We start from the raw sequence: 14,050 nt of genomic DNA, 5'->3' as shown, positions 1-14,050 counted from the left end.
CCTAACTTTACATGATTTATATTGTTTGATGCTTGTAAAATTATGTTTTATGGTGTAGGAATGAAGCTCGGATGGTGAAAAAGTTGTGCAAGACTGCCCAATATGACAGACTGCCCAGTTTGCGGCGTGAGTCCAGAAAGCTCTCAAAATGAGGCACCCGGCCGGGTATGATGTTAGAACACGAAAATTCCAGCAATTCCTCAAAATTGGTCACCCGGCCGGGTGAATTTTATGCCCAATAATCCACCCGGCCGGGTGGATCAATTATAACTGCAATATTGCAGTTAAAGGTGGCAGGATTAAAAAAGAGAAGAGAGAGAGAGAGTGATGGGACGTTATTTTTTGGGCAGAGGGGGAATTGATTTTTGGAGAGAGGATATTGGGTAGAATTTTGAGGAGAGATAGGGCGGTGACATTTTTGGAGAGAAAGGGAGGAGAGAGAGAAGGAATGAGAGAAAGAGAGGAGGAAGAAGAGAAGGAAGAAATTCCGACCAACATTCCGACAATCCGTCTTCATATCTCCGTTCCACTCCACAAGAGCATGCTTCCTACGGTTTTAATTGTTATTATTACCATGTGTTTAGGCTAAGCTCTTACGTTGCTCCTAATTTGTGAAAGATGTGAATTACTTTTGGATTCTATGGATTAATATTAATTTATGATCTTTTCTACGGTGCTTTTTACATTGAATTATAATTCCGGCCTGATTTATGATTCAATCTTGTCTTTTAGCCAATGTCTCTTTAACTTGGTTAAAAGGTGGAAACGTAGATAAAGAGTTTGAGATTTGTATCGTGTTCAGCATATGAATCTTGGATAAGTTGATTTACATGTCGTTACAATAATTGTGGGACATTTACTATGCTTCTGTAGGAATGTTTAATTGATTTTGTAAATGAATCATGTATGTTGGAACGTAGAAGTTGGATTAGAGCTTACTATGCGTCTGTAGGAGTGATAATCCGACGAGTACGAATTTGATCTTAGTGTTCAGCAAGGTTAAATTCAAGCATCTATGAACATGTTCAGTGTGAGTAGAATGAACGAGATTATTACAACTTTCATTAGATTAATCTTTAATCCATAGGTTAATTGGTCCGTTAAGTTAATTCAAGCATATTAGGAGCAACGTTCTCTATCTCTTGAGTTTCTCTATTTTCATTCTTTAGTTTTCAATTTGTTTATTAATCTTGTCAAACCTTGTTAAATAGCCTACGCCTCCCTGTGGTTCGACACTCGAAGTACTACTATCGACTCTGTACTCTTGCAGATAGATTGTAATATTAGAGCTATTTTATTAAACTTGTGTGTTCTAAATCCATTAATATAAAAGCTCAAAAATTACACATCACACGTGAATAACTAGATCTCAACCTCTAAACTACTGGAAATAATGTAAACATCATGGATCTAAACATCTAAGCCACCAATTGCGAAAAGCATCCAAGAAACATGAGTAAATAGCATCATCAACATGAAAATAAACACCAAAGCTTCATAAAACCAGAAATAGGTCGAGATCCAAAGGCGGAGTCGTCAATTCCTCCGATGAAACTCGAGATCTAACTACATCGTCTCAAAAGTGGTAAAGAAAGCAAGGATCCAAACTAAACTATTGTCAATTCCACCGTCGAAACCATTGAACTAAGCTAAGAAATCAACAACTAAACTAAACTAAGCTAAGAAAGCGGTGTCGTTAAGCGCCTATGAGAGTTTCCTACCTAAACTACGAGAATGGTAGCGTTAAGCGCCCCCTTCTTCATTCATGTTGGTCCCTTTATATAGGGAGGCTTCAAGCTCGAATCCCTAGGGTATGCTCCTCATGATTTGACGCTTGTACCCTTAAAATAGGATCTTTTAAATCTGCTCATTTCTTCACTTTTTTTCTGCTCCATTTCCCCTGCCCCGGGTAATTTGTGTGCTTTCCTGGGTCTGGCAGATATTTTACGCACCTGCTCTCCTGATAATTCTCTTTGACCTAGCGGATTTCTGACACTTTTTACTCATTTTCTGCTCATTTTGCATCTGCTCTGTCAATTTGCAGCATCTACTTGACCCAGCAAATATATGCACACTTAATCTCAAATTTGCGCATTATCTCCCCAAAAAAGCATGTAATATCTCCAAAAACCAATGCATGAAACGAGCCTTATCACGGTGGAAGCTCTAGGGCGGAGGCGGACGAGGAGGATGAGGTGGAGGAACTAGGCCGGCATCCGTACAGCCCCAAAGAAACGCTGGCGGTGTACAACGCCTGGATCAGCGTCTCGTAAGATCCTATCGTCGGGAATCAACAATCCCGGAAGTGCTTCTGGGAAAAGGTCATCGAGGCCTACCACGAGATTAAGCCGAAGGGGTCCCGCCGCCGCACATATAAGATGCTCCGCGCTCACTTTGACCGAGTCGATAGAGAGGTCAACAAATTATGCGCTATCTACAAGAGTGAAGTGGCTCATTACCAAAGCGGAGCCACGGGAGCCGACATTCTGAGGTCGGCTTTGCGAGTCTACTTCGACGACACCGCTAAACAATTCAAACATGTCAATGTTTCGGAGGTCGTCAAAGACGAGGAAAGGTGGGCCAGCGGTGTCCGGTCCAGCTCGGGCTCGACCTCGAAGCGCACGAAGCACTCGGCGGGTGGCCAATACTCATCTAGTGAGGGCGGTTCGGGCAGCGCCGCACAAGAGTTTGCCTCGCGGGAGGTTGAGGACACGGCAGGCGATGCCGGGGGGTCCTCCCGTGGGCGCCATCAGCCGCAAGGGAGAAATGCGGCGAAGGCGGCTAGAGGGAGGAGGGGCCGAGCCGAATCAAGCCAGGCGGGCTCGGGCTCAGGGGCACCCTCGAACCCCCTAATGTCCATGTACATGACCGCCACAATGGCAGACACTTCCAGCATGACGCCTCCCCAATACCAAGCCTATCTTGCCGGAATTGAGTTTATGGCAAGACAACTTGGTATTCCGCCTCCAGGTGGCTTCAGTGCACCTCCACCGCCTTCGGGGGATGATTCGCCAGCGGAGTAGTTTTTTTATTTTCTATAAAATTGTATTTTAAATTATGTAATTTTTATTTTTTTAGGATTTTAATTATGTGTTTTTTTTTGTTTTTTTTGAATTTTAAGTTTTATTTTTAATTTATGTTGTAATTTTATTTTATTTAATGAAGTGTGTTTTTATTAATTGAATTTGGTTGGAAATAAAAATAAAAAATTAAATTGAATGAATAGTAATTTAAGAGACGGTTAAGGGATGGGTAAGAGATGAAGGGTTGCAGGTTCCGTCATTTAGTTAAGAAATGGAGTAAAAAAGTACAGTGGAGCCCATGAATAGTAATTTAAGGGACGATTAAGGGACAGATAAGAGACAATGTTGCAGATGGCCTTAGGTAGATTTTTTAAGTACTCTCTTACTTTGCAATTTGAAATCACGGTTAAATGTGACATAAAATTTTGATAATAATGGTTAAATACAATTTTGTATCTTAATTTCATAATAATATTTAAGTGTTATGAATTAGTGCAAATACCAAAAATGACAAACTGGAGTTTAATCACGCATAAAGAAAGTAATAAATTCCCTATTTTTATGGGGATGATAAATCCTTATTTTGATTAGTTGAATGTTTTTTCCTCAAACATATAAAATTAGAAAATGCAGTGTTTTTTAGGGATATTGGCCTTAAAAATCATAATTTTGGATTATGTCTGACATATCACAAAGAACTTTGGAAATGGTTTTTGAAAATCACAAACATATAATTTTGGCAGATTTTGATCTAAATTATAAACTTGTTTAGACGCCCTAATTCGTGAATTCAGTATAGAATAACATTGTATGACGCTCTAATAGTCAAAATATGCCTCATAGACTTTATCGAATTTGAAGAATGATTGGTGCAAAAATTGGTATAAATCTTAAAATTTATGATTTTTAAATTCAATTTCTAAGTTTGTAGAATATTTATGATTTTTATGACCGATATACCATTTATTAGTAGAGTAAACTAGTTAAAGCACAATATTTTATTCTGTTTGCAGTGCATCTATTTTTGTCAAGGACAGAGAGGCGGACGGACAAATCTCCACCGACACAATCGATTCAATATATATTCCTGGCAGAGCGAGCCATCCTTTTTGTCGGAGATCTGAATTTCTTCCTTCCGCAGCTTTTTTCCCGTTCAAGATTTGCAGAAAACCGTTCAGTTCAAATATATAGATGCAGCCAAACAGTGGCTCTTGGAAAGAAAATGACAAGTATTGAGACGGAGAGCGGCTTCTTAAGAGAAAGGGAGCTGAGGCCCGGCGGAATGCTGGTACAAAAACGCACCGACAACGCGCCGCCACCCACCATCCGCGTTCGGGTCAAATACGCTTCCATTTATCACCAAATCCACATCAGCTCACAAGCCACCTTCGGTAATTCTTCATCATCTTCTTCTTGAATAGTACTACTATACAATTAATTATCCGGAATGAATTGAATTGAATTGAATTGAATTGAATTGAATTGACAGGGGAGTTGAAGAAGATGCTGGTGGGGCCTACGGGGTTGCAGCAGCAGGATCAGAAGCTGCTATACAAGGATTGAGAGAGAGAGAGAGATTCGAAGGCGTTTCTTGACAGCGCAGGAGTTAAGGACAAATCGAAGATGGTGTTGGAGGAGGATCCCATTAGCCTGGAGAAGAGGTATTTGGAGATGAGGAAGACTGCCATTATGGAAAAGGCTGCTAAAATCATCTCCCATATCAGCTTGGAGGTCGATAGGCTCGGTGCCCAGCTCACTCACTCACTCATTGTCTATATAGTAATCCACCCTTCAGATATGTATGTATATGATAGAGTATATCTACAAAGATATTCTCATATCTCTATTATTTTATATATTATTGATTTAGCATATCTTTCTTATTTCTTGATCACTAAGTTAGGTTATTAGGGAGTATTATAAATAGGAGCATTTGTTATCTTTTAAATCATTCATTGAAGAAATACAATTTATCTTTTTTATCGTCTTTTATTTTAGTTATTTACTTTCTCTGCAAATTCATCTCGCCAACCCCTAATTGGCCGAGAAATCTAGGCTGCTCGACGGGGAGACCCCACGAACGAACCTACCCCTTCGCCGGCAATCTCTCGCTGCCGGAACCGATACGAGTACCCTCTTATCAGTATATATATTCATGTTAGTATTAGTAAAATTTTAGGTCTCCGCCCTAGAATCTGTGGTGTCTAGAGGTGGGAATGTCGCTGACAAGGATGTGGCCACTCTGGTCGAAATGCTGATGAATCAGTTGCTCAAATTGGAGTGCATCTCTTACTCTGCTGATGCTGATGTCAAACTCCAGAGGAAAATGCAGGTTTAATTGCTACCAAATATTCAAACTATTATCACATTATTAGAACAGAGAACTAGTACATTTTTCGTCCAAATAATATCATCTGTGATTTTTATTCTTTAAAAATATCACTAGCTACGTCTATGTACATTGATATAATATCACCGGAAGGACTTGCATTTTTTTGGACTAATATACCCTCCATGCTATAAGGGTAATTTATGTCTTTTTATGAAAGAGACCGTCACTTTGGTCCATTCATTTCTGTTCAAATATGTGCTATGAAGACAATTATTTGTCATCATGGTATAGCCTGAGAGTATTTTGGTAAAGAAAGTCTTAAAAAGTTTACAAGACATTCTAAGAGCATCCACATCCGTGCTCTTGCCAGCGAGCACGGATGTGGACCCGGCCCCACTTTTTCTACCTACTCTTAGGCAAGAGCACAACACCCACATCCGTACTCTTCCACAAGGACGAGCATAAGGGTCCCACCATTCTATTATTCAATTTAAATAAAAACATTTCCACAAAATTAAAATTCATTAAAAATACCCGGAATAATATTACAAATTACAATAAAATTAAAAATTACATAAATAAATTCCTAAAAAATAAAAATTACATAATTAAAATCCTAAAAAATAAAAATTACATAATTAAAATCCTAAAAAATGAAAATTATATAATTAAACTACTAAACAATAAAAATAACACAATTTAAGCGTAAAAATGCCCTCGGTGAAGACTAATCATCATCCGGCAATACCCCCAACGTTCTTTGGAGACCCCGTATCATCGTCACATGCGATCGAAGTTGCTCGGGGGTCATATTTGACCTATCGACCAAATTGAGTTGGGCCAAAACCCCCCACAACGAGTTGGTGGGGGTTGAGGTGGCACATAGGGAGCGGGAGCGGGTTCGGGATCAGGGGCGGATGGAGTCGCGGCGCGACGGCGGTTGGCCGCCGCCTTCTTCCTTCCTTGCGGTTGGCGTTGGGAACCGCTCAGGCCGGCGTCGGGGCTACCCAAGTTAGCTCCGGCAAGTTGGCTAGCCACGTCTTCGGAGCCGGCGTCGGATAGGGATACCGACCTTGACCGTTTGGAGGAGCCGCTAGAGGAGGATGTTACGCCTCCCCTATACTTCGGATGCGACCGCGTCTCCTGCCAAATATTGAGGTACTTGAACGGCTTGTAGTTCATGGATTGGTAGGTGGACAAGGCGGAACTGATGATGTCGACCTCGCTCCGGCAGCTCCCCGCCGACCGCTCTTCTTGGAGGTAATACCCCTGGAACTTTTGGATTTCTTCGTTGGCTCTGTATATGGCGTTGCGCTAGATTGTTCCAGCCGGCCGATTTTCATTATACCGACGACAGATGCGCCACCAATAATGATCGCCGGATTGGTTCGTGCTAATCTCCAGATCTTCGGAGATTGACAAGAACACTTTGAACAATTGCTCCATCTCCGCCGGAGTGTACGGTGTGCGGACACCGCGATTAGGAGGAGTCCGAGTTTGGGAGGGGCCGCTCGACCTCGCTCTAGGCTCGGGCGTCCACCCGTAGTACCCTTCGGGGGCATCTTGGTCGTCGATCGGGTAAGGCCGGTAGCCACCCGGAACTTCCAAACCTTGGGTTTGAGGAGGGGCCGAATATTCCGTTTCCGGACTAGGAAACGGTTGTGAACTGAACCAATCGGGGTTCCAACCGTGGGAGCCCTGGGGGTGATCGCCGTGGCCGGACATTGTTTTGTTGTAAGAGTAAGAGTGAATGAAAGATTGGATGAGAATTGAGAATGAAAATGAGAGAATTTGTATGATATTTGTGTAGTGTGGTGTGAATTTTTGGTGTGGAAGTAGGGGTATTTATTGATGAAAATGCGTATTTTTGGGGAAAAAATTGAAAAATAAATTAAAAGTGGGTAGAAAATGGATATAATTTTTTGGGAAGTGGGAAAATATTTTTTTATTTTTAATCGGATTTTTTAATTAAAATCCGATTTTAAAAAAAAAAATTTAAATAGCCGATGGCCAATCACACGCTGCCACGTCGCCTGCTTGCTGGCACGGACGTGCTCGATGCATCAAGCAGCGCCGTGCCAACGACGGACAGCGTCTCTGTGCCGCTGGCACGGACGGACGGATGCCGTCCTGCTCACCGTTGTGAATGCTCTAAGGAGCGGTGATATTTTGAATGAATAGGGATTGCGGATGATATTAGTGAAATGTGAATCAACTAAAATGTTGTTCTCTGCATTACTAATTTGCAATTTGGTTTCATTTTCATTATGGTGGAAATTTCGGAAGGTGAGGAGAGTGCACAAGTATGTGGAAGCTCTTGATTCGATGAAGACGAAGAAGCATCCAGAGATAGAGGATTCACCAAACCCAGGGCAGCAACCGGCGGTGTTCACCACGGAGTGGGAGATGTTTGATTCTATTCCGACCACAGCCGCGCCGGGGCATCCTAGTAATTTTACATGGAATCAATTCTAAGTTGAAGTTGGATTGGTATCAATTCTCCATTCTTTTGTGTATTTATGATACGATCCCTATATCTTAGTATTTAGTTATCTTTTTGATTCATATAGTATCTTTTTCATATATTTGTTTTCTTATTCAATAAGTTAGGGTAGTAGTATTCTAGTATTATAAATAGGAGAGGATGTTATCATTTTAACCATTCAATGAAATACAATATTATTTTGGCCAAGTCCACGTGTGATTCTTTGAATCCCTAATTCCTTACGCTACCTGCTGCCCGACGGAATCTCTCCGCGCACAGCCGGAAACGTATATCTGATCTGTAGCCGTTGCCCGACGGGTTGGAACCCGCGCACAGCCGCCCAGATTCATCCTCCGCCGACCCTCACGAGCGCCGAATTTATCTCTTCGTAGTTGTTCCCCGTTCTACAGAACGTTAGGGATTTAGATCCTTAACAACTGGTGCTTTCATTGAGAGCTCATCCTCCGTCTTTGTTCATCCGTATCCCCCACATATATCTCCATTACCAAAAAAAAAATTAAAAAAAAAAACTTTTTCAGCCTACACCTCTGATCAGCGGCACAATTTCTCTACATCTTCCGTCATACATCAATTCGATTCATGGCCGCTCCCCGGACGTGTTGGGACCCGCCATATCGATCCCACCACCAGCAATTGGGGCAACAGAGACAGCCCTGGGACCTGCCACGACAGAGACAATCAAGGGGAGTCCAGCCCTATGTCCCACAACAACCACCACATCTCCGAGTGACGCCCTCTCGACTCGAGATGGAACGTTAGGGATTTAGATCTTAACAATTTACCACCCCCATACATATAGTCCTTATTCACACTTGTCAGAATAAATGGGGCTACTACTATTGTTTTACCTTCATAGATACTAATTGCTCTCATCATCGGATCTAAGTTGAAGCTTGTTAAATAGTAAAATATTGTTCTACTTTTGTGTTCTTGTGAAAAAGAATAAAAACATTGAGTATGAATAATTATTAAGGAACATAAACAAGTAAAGCACTCACTCAACTGATGCATATAAGGACAGGTAGGTATATATTATGTTCAAGTTCGGTGCAGATGAATGATGAGATTGCATTTGTTTAACCATAAACAATGATTTCTGCCTATCCATAGATCTCAATCACTATTTTATAAGCCAAGTCTTTCTAGATGAAATTCTTGTTTATGTGATTTATAACCTTTAGTAGTAAGGAAGTTCTAAGTTTAGCAATTACTGAATTTGGCAGCCAATAGTTTTGCAAATCTCCGACTTTAATGTGGACCATTGTTTATTGAGAGGTATAGCTTTTGGTAAATCTTTATTTTTGACCCAGGGGCGGAGCCTGAATTTTAATCTTGGGGTCCAAATTACTATTGAAATTTGTTGAGTGTTTTACATGTCAACTAAACCGAAATAGCTTCGACATAAGTAGTAGAGAGTTGTGCTCGAGAGATGGATAATGAAATAAATAATTCGAGGATGAATAATAGAAATTTAAAGATACCGTAACAGGGATGTACTAATATACTATTACTAACTAATTTTAAAGTGCGAACATACATCCAATCTCGTGCTACCACGTGGCACGAAACATGCAATATTGTAAACACTAAAATGCAATATAAATTTGTAGAAGTTGTAGATGGATATCGGCAGATTGCATTTTAGTTATAGGCAGATTGCATTGAATATTGTTGAGAGTTTTGCATTTTAGATATATAGACTGTTTAATTTGCATTTTATACATAGACAGATTGCATTTATATATAATTTATTTTGCATTGTAGACAATTTATGTTAAAATGCAAAACTCAACAATATAAAATACAATTTACCTATAACTAAAATGCATATACAACTTCACAAATATATATTGCATTTATTTGTTTACAATATTGCATTTTTCGCGGCACGTGGCTGCACGAGATTGAATGTACGTTAGCATTCTAATTAAGGATATGCTCTAATGCTCCCCTATAGTAACAATATCAACATCAAAAAGTTAAAGAATAGATTTTTTTTATAATAAAGACCATACTATTGAAATTGGTGTTACTAATAATAAATATTTATGGAATTAAAGAATTATTTTCTTCTATTCTAGATATTTAATAATAAAAGTTTATGATTGAAATTGATTTTTAAATAATACTATTATATGAAGACTTAGTTTTTTTATACTCTAGTGTATGGCGGTATACCGAACATTGTTTTTGCAATTTTTGGTGGATACTATGGTAATTTCTTACATATATAGAACTGTTATGTATTTCTTTCAATATGTTTTGCATCAACATTTTGAATGTTGGCCCAATAACTTTTTTAAAAGATTTCCATTCTTATTTGGGCTAACTCGAATGGTAAAATGCAAATAGGCTTTAATATAATAGCACCTCAAACCCGAGAGTAAAATTATGGCTCTCTTAATTATTTTGAAAGTTGGAATTTTGTCTCTAATTCTTCACATTTTGTGATAGTCTGCAGCCTTACTCCTCTTATGGGTGACAAGACCATTAAATAAAGTAGGTAGCTGTTACCACTAGAAAAAAATTTCATGCTATTTAGGGCCCAATAATGAATTACTACTATGCTAAAAAAATAATTTGAAGTGGTATTAACGCATAAATTAAAAATAAATAACGATCGAGTCTTCCTATATGGGACTGAGAATCCCAAATACATACTAGTAAATATTTTAGATGTCCCAGTTAGTATCTTGCAAAGTCATACATGGACTAAAAACATTGATCACGTAGCCTATTAAACTTTAAAATGGGAAAGAAATTGTATCATTAAAACTCACGCATACAATAAATAAAATTTAATTTTTTGATCGTGCCAAATGCAAAAAGGTAGTGCAACTTGTTTTTAGAAAAGCTTGACCACATGCAAAAGCAAAGGCGTGATACATCACTCCAACAAACACACAAAAAAAGTCACGATATTTAAAGAAACGAATCCCAATAATAAAATAAATAATTGAATATATGTGTTTGTGAATTGAACCCGAGATAATTACGTCATTTTCATATCTTAGTTCTTCGCACAATCCCGCACCGCACAGTTGTGTAGATATTTCTCCTATTCAACTTATGGATAAGTTTAATAATTTCGCTTTCAAAAATAAAATAAAATAAGATAAGGTTACTATAGTTTAAAGGGTAGTGCAAATAGTGAGAAAATCAAGAAAATTGGTGTCGCATAGATTCCCAACAAATCTAAATATTATTCGTGTACTGTAGTGGATGACTTTCATCGTTCCTCTTTCTTGAGGATCTTTCCAAGAATTAGGCCTATTTCAAGCGTGTCTTCATCCAAGAATTAGGCCACTATTTAGAAACTCATTCCTGTGATGACTTTAAAAGAATATGGAGTATAATAATAATAATAATAATAATAATAATAATAATATAGTAGTTGTTGTTATTATTATTGTTGTAGTAGTTGTTGCTTTTATTACTCCCTCCGTCCACCAAATGTTCATATTTGTCATTAAGGTTCATCCACACATACTCCCTCCCGTTTTTTCATAGTTGAGGCGAAACTTTTCGGCCCGCAGTTTTAGAAAAGAATGTTGGGTGTGTTAAATAAATAAACAAAAAAGTAAGATAAAGGAAAATGTAGAGAGAATAAAGTAAAAAGTGAATAAAGTAGAGAGAATAAAGTAAGAAACGGAAAAAAGTTACTATATATGGAAATGACTCAATTATGAAGGAACTTTCCGAAATGAAAAAATGACTCAACTATTAAAGAACGGAGGGAGTAATAATGTCCACTTTGTTTTTTTTTTTCCTATTTTTGGCACGTGAATCTCAATTTCTACTAACTTATTACACTTACATTCTATCGTGTTCCACTAAGTTTTTTAGTTCTCTTTTCTTCACATTTCTTAAAACTTGCGCTGAGTCAAATATGAACTACATTTGATAGATGAAGGAAATATTATTTACATATATGAATATTATTTTTATTAATAATAGTAAATCATAGAAAAATTAGGAGTTTAAAGTTATTTCCGGAAGATTCCCAATATAGAAAAATTAGGAGTACTATTTATATATAATCTAATAAAATGACCATTCACATCTACAGTATATGATAACTAATAATATCTCACAGAATCATATTATGAAAAAGTAAAAATGATGTTGATTTTTATCGATAAAGATGTTGGTCTTCATGAACAATAAATTTAGCCTTATAACCCTTAAAGTAACATTCAGTATCATTTTCAATTCAACTCTATCATTTTCAATTCAATACAATTATTATTCATCATGAAGAAAATAAAGTTATAGAACAATACATATGTCAAATTAAATGTAATTTTGTGAGGATTTTAGCTAATTCCTATTGTATAGGTCCACATAATTTTTTTTATTTTCATCATAAAGATAAATTTCATTACAAGTTATGATTATACCTCTTAAATGTTTAATGGTATTGACTAAACGCAGTGTTGATACTCGATGAACAATGTATAGATATTGATATAGATTTTAAAGATTAAAATCGATGGTCTAACTTTGTGAGAAATAATTTGTACTGATAATTCAGTTATATGGTTTGATTATCATATTCATATTCGTTTGCCTTTATGTATATCCATTTGAGATGGAATTAACCTATACAAATTCCAGTATTGTTTATAATGATATACCAATAATGTTTAACTAATATAATGATATTGATGAACGTGGACGGTGCATAAATTATGAAACTACATCAATATATAAAATAAATGTTGTTATTCGACTATCGGTATAAGATATCAGCACAACGTGTAAAATATATAAACATAGCATTTAGTCAATATCATTATAATGTCTCTTTGGATTGCATGTATGATGTATGTATAAAGAAAACGTACGAAAAAATATAAATCGTCAAGAATGATTCATAATCAATCAATTATATCTAAATTAAAGGAATAAATAAAATTACTAAAGATAAATAAATCACATTTCCTTGGATTAAGGAATCATCCATATCATAATTATGTGTGAATTACTTACAATTTTTTTAGTTATAAACAAATGCCATGGACATTAGATATCACCATTAGATTTCAAAATTGAATGGTTGAAATTGATTCTCAATTCTGATTTTAAATGATTTGATTACAATCTATATATCCACACACGAACTATTTACTAAAGATTAAAAAGAGAAAGCAATCATCTTATTATAGTTGTTGATCCAAATTATAGTAAGGGTGGGGTTAGGCCGTTGTCACGATTGAGTTAACTTTGACTTTGTTTTGTTTAAACTGTTGAGGATGCACATCACCTATGATGTCCGAAATTTGATTGACATTAATTGTTAGGCATACAAATGTGATTAAGAATTTATATTCATATGGTTTTATCTATGCAAAACTAGATTTTAATACAAAAACGGAGAATAAAATTATACGGAGGGCATGTTTAAGTCATTGTTAGCATATTTTTAAGTCATTTTAATAATGGATGACCTAAAATAAACTAAAAATGACATCAAACTCAAATTTTGTAAAATGACCTAAAACTAATTAATAATGACCATTCGTGGTTTTGGTCAATTATTGACCATTAAATCATCTAATACTAGGGCCGCTTTGAGCTGCATTTCTTGACTTAGATGTATTCTTGTTTGGATTATCTCTTATATTAATCATAAGTATAAATGATATCTTTGTTACATACTCCCTCTGTTCTCGAATATGAGTCTCATTTTTCTATTTTGGTCCGTCCACGAAATAGGAGTCCCGTTTTTCTATTTTGGTCCGTCCACGAATAGGAGTCCCGATTCATAATTACCATAAATAGTAATGAGGCCTCACATTCCTCTAACTTATTCCACTCACATATCATTTAAAATTAATACTATATACAAATGAGACTCATATTCCACTAATTTTCTTCCACTCACTTCTTTTAATAAATGAGACTTATATTCACGGATGGAGGGAGAATAACATTTTTGGGCGTAGGTAAGTTAAAATTAGTAAATGTTTTTTATGTGAGTAAAAATATATATTGATATTCATTCTTTGTTACAAGCAAAAATTACTAAATATTTTTAGAGTTTAATATGATTCATCAATACATATTTACATTTGACCCATTAATCTGTATATCTAAGGAAGAATTCATCGACTTATAAAAATCATGATTTTTCTTTGTAAAGAAGAGTTTTATATTTCTCAATGTATTTTTTGTCAAGCAATACAT

General features: G+C 36.7%; 1 pseudogene; it reads left to right on the top strand.

Moving 5' to 3' along the window:
- Positions 1-3,980: 3,980 nt before the first annotated feature.
- LOC121747201 lies at positions 3,981-5,361 on the top strand (annotated as a pseudogene).
- The last annotated feature ends 8,689 nt before the right edge of the window (positions 5,362-14,050 follow it).

This window comes from Salvia splendens, chromosome 9 (genome assembly GCF_004379255.2).
Source record: "Salvia splendens isolate huo1 chromosome 9, SspV2, whole genome shotgun sequence".
Classification (NCBI taxonomy): Eukaryota; Viridiplantae; Streptophyta; class Magnoliopsida; order Lamiales; family Lamiaceae; genus Salvia; species Salvia splendens.
This window is presented reverse-complemented; position numbering and strand designations above follow the sequence as displayed.